We start from the raw sequence: 4260 nt of genomic DNA, 5'->3' as shown, positions 1-4260 counted from the left end.
AGAACCTTTCAGAGGCCTCTGTGGTAGGCTCCTGTCCTGTTCCCTGTTTTCCCTCTTCTGATGTCCATCCTCTTTGCCTTTCTGAATGAGGATTGAACATCTTAGCCAGAGTTCTCTTTCTTGATTAGCTTCCTTAGGTGTACAGGTTTTAATATGATTATTCTATATTGTATGTCTAATATCCACCTATAAGTCAATATATACCCTGTGTGTCTTTCTGCTTCTGGGATACCTCACTCAGGATAACCTTTTCTAGATCCCACCTGCAAATTTCATGATTTCTTTGTTTTTAATTGCTGAGTAGTATTCCATTGTGTAAATGTACCACATTTCTGTATCTATTCCTCAACTGAGGGACATCTAGGTTGTTTCCAGCTTCTGGCTATTACAAGTAAGACTAATTTTTAAGGAAAGAATCCAAAATAAGTGTTCTGATACCTAGTTGTTAGGCTTTGAATAGGAAGAAAATGTAATAATTTGTAGGCTAAAAGGCTGAGCTTAAAATTTAACTATTGATTATGTACATTTTTTATTGTGGAAGATCAGTGACTTTCATAATACCTCCCTGTGGTGAAGAACAGCATGATAATACCTATCTTCCTTTTTAAATAGCTAAATGAATGCCCAAAGAAAACTGAGACTGTCCCACCTGCCAGAATAGCTAGGATCATTAACTCAAGTGACAGCGCATGCTGGCAAGGATGTGGAACAAGGGAAACACCCCTCTATTGCTGGTGGGAGTGCCAGCTCACACAGCCACTTTGGAAATCAATAGGGCAGTTTCTCAAAAAATTGGAAATCTATCTACCACATGACCCAGATATAGCACTTCTGAGCATACATCCAAAGAATTCTTAATCCTGCCTCAAGGACACTTGCACAACCGTGTTCGTAGAAGCTTTATTCATATTACCCAGAAACTGGAGACAGCCTAAATGTCCGTGGACTGAAGAATGGATAAAGAAAACATGGTATAATTATACAGTGGAGTATTATGTAGCTATTTTTTTTAAAGAGAGAGAGAAAGAAAGAACATAAAATTTGTAGCCAAATGGGTAGAACTAGAAAAAAAATTATCCAAAGTTGGGTAACCTAGACCCATAAAAACAAACATGTTATGTATTCACTTATGAGTGAATTTTAGCTCTTAAGTACATGATAATCATGCTGCATCCACAGACCCAGAGAGGCTAAATATCAAGGAGGGCTCTAGAGAGGATGCATGGATCTCCCTGGGAAAGAGAAATGAAATGGATTCTGCAGGTGGACTAGGGTGGGGGTGGGGAAGGAATAGGGAGAATCAAGTGTGGGAGGATGGAGGGAGAGAGTATTGGGAGAGATGACAGGAACTGGGGGCATTTGAGGGAAAGGTAGAATCCTAGTGCAACGGAAACTCCCTGGAATCTATGAGGATAACCTGAGAGAAGACTCCTGGTAAGGGGAGTTTGGGAGCCAGAAAAGCCATCTTTTGTAACCAGTCAAGGCTTCCAGTATAGGGACTGGGACACCAATTCAGCCAGAAAACCTTCGACCTATAATTTGTCCTACCTGTAAAATATGCTGGGGTAAAGGTGGTGAAGAACTGGTGGGAGTAGCCAAGCAATGATTGGTCCAATTTGAGAGCCATGTCATGACAGGGAGCCTACCTCTGACACTGCCTGGAGGGCCAGGAACCAGAGACTGGGTAGCCTAAAGATATTGATTAGAACCAAATGTGACTGAAAAAAAAAAAGCCAATGAAATGACTATACTAGCAGACCGGAGCCTGGCATAATCATGATAAGAGATGCTTCATCCAGCAACTGATAGAAGTAGATGCAGAGCTGATTGTGGTGGTGCATGCCTGTGATCCCAGCACTTGGGGAGGCAGGGGCAGGTTGATCTCTGTGAGTTCGAGGCCAGCCTGGTCTACAAAGCAAGCCCAGGGCAGCTAAAGATACACAGAGAAACCCTGTCTCAAAATAACAAAAACCAAAGAAGAAAGAGGAAGGGAAGGGAGATGAAGGAGGGGGGAAAGGAAAGAGGACGAGGAAGAGGAGGAAGAGGAAGAGAAACCCATAGTCCAACTTTAGGTGGAGCTTGGAGAATTCCAAGGAAGACTGGGAAGAAGGATTATAGTAGCCAGAGGGGTCAAGGACACCACAAGAACATAGCCCACAAAATCAAGTGACCAGGGCTCGTAGGGGCTCCCAGGGACCAAGCGACAACCAGGGAACCTGTATGGTCTGACCTAGGTCCTCTGCATATATGTTATGGTTGTGTAGCTTAGTGTTCTTGTGTAACTCCTAACATTGGGAGCAGAGGCTGTCTCTGACTCTTTTTTTTGCCTCCTTTTGAGACCCTTTTTCCTTTAGTGTGTAGCCTTGCCCAGCCTTGGTATGAGGTATGTGCCTAGTCTTAATGTCACTTATGCAATGTTTGGTTGATATCTTGGGGAGGCCTACTTTTTTTTAAAAGGAAATGGAGGAGGAGTGAATCTTGGGGAGGGGGTAAATTGGGAGGACTGGAGGGAGAGGACAGGAAGGGGAGGATATAATATATAAGAAAAGAATAAATTAATTAATTAAAAATTATTTTCAACAATATCACATTTGATTAAGGTTTAATACCCAAAATAAATAAAGAACTCAAAAAACCAGATGTCAACAAATAAATAATCTAATATAAAAATGGAGTACCTAGCTAAAAAGAGAATTCTAAACAAAGGAATCTCAAATGGCCAAGAAATGCTTAATGAAATGCTCAAAGTCCTTAGCCATCAGGAAAATGCAGGTCAAAATGACTTTGAGATTCCATCTTACACCTGTCAGAATGGTTAAGATCATTACCACAAGTGACAGCACATGGTGAGGGTGTAGAGCAAGGCGAACACTCCTCCATTGCTGGTGGGAGTGCAAACTTGTATAACCACTATAATCAATATGGTGGTTTCTTAGAAAAATGAGAATTGATGTATCCCAAGAACCGGCTATACAACTCTTGGACTTATATCCAAGGGACACTCCATCCTACCACAGGACGCTTGCTCAAGAATGTTCGCTGTGGCTGTATTTATAATAGCCAGAAACTGGAAGCAACCTATATGTTCCTTAACTAAAGAATGAATAAAGAAAATGTGGTACAATTACACAATGGAGTATTATTCTGCCATGAAAAAAAAATGACATTATGATCTTTGAGGCAAATACATACAACTAGAAAAAAAAATCATCCTGAGTGAGGAAACCCAGATCCAGAAAGATAAATATGATGGGGCTGGAGAGATGACTAAGTAGTTAAGAGCATTGTATGCTTTTACAAAGGACCTGGGTTCAGTTCCCAGCACCCACATGGCAGCTCACAACTGTCTTTAATGCCAGTTCCAAGGGATCTGACACCTTCATACTAATGCACATAAAATTTAAAAAAAAAGAAACAGAAAGATAAAGATGATATGTATTTATTTATAAGTGGATATTAATGGTTAAATAAATGCTAATCCACTATAATTCACAGATCCAGAGAGTTTAGGTAAAGAGGACAGCTATAGCGGAGAAGCATGGATCTCCCTGGGAAGGGAAAATAGAATAGATTTTTGCACATGGACTAGTGCAGGTGGGGACTGATGCGGGAGGGATAAGGTGGGTATAATAGATGTTCTACAATGTGTAACTTACATCTGCTGAATGTGCCAAGACTCTTCCTAAGCATCCGGCTACGTTAACTATTTTGACCAAAACTTTATGATATAAAAGTAGTTTCTGCAGTCTTTTCCCAAAGGGGGAACAATAAATAATATGCTCAGGGTTATATGCTACCAGCTAGTAGCTAAGAGAGATGGAACCAAAAGGCAGGCACTGGAGTCCTTGATCCTAAATTTCTCAGCCTCTATATTTTCTTGTTTCCTAAGTCAAAGTTTATGTCTAATTTTTATTAACCTTTAAGCAAGTAAACATTGTCTTGCTAACTCTTGATCAAGTAGAAGCAGTTGTCCCGGTTACCTTTCTATTGCTGTGATAAGACACCAATATCAAAGCAATGTATAGAAGGAAAGGTTTGTTTGCAGTTTACGGTTTCAGAAGGTTAGAATCCATGACCATCACCATCATGGTGAGGAGGATGAGAGCAGACAGGCAGGCATGGCCCTAAAGCAATAGCCGAGAGTCCGCATATTATCTATAAGCATGAGGCAGAGTTAGAGCTAACTGGTAAAGTCTGGAGCTTTTTATACCTCAAAGCCCACACCCAGGGACATACTTTGTCCAAGGAGGCCAACCCTTG

Source organism: Psammomys obesus, unplaced genomic scaffold (genome assembly GCF_907164565.1).
Source record: "Psammomys obesus unplaced genomic scaffold, mPsaObe1.curated_primary_1811, whole genome shotgun sequence".
NCBI lineage: Eukaryota > Metazoa > Chordata > Mammalia > Rodentia > Muridae > Psammomys > Psammomys obesus.
Note: the sequence above shows the minus strand (reverse complement) of the source record.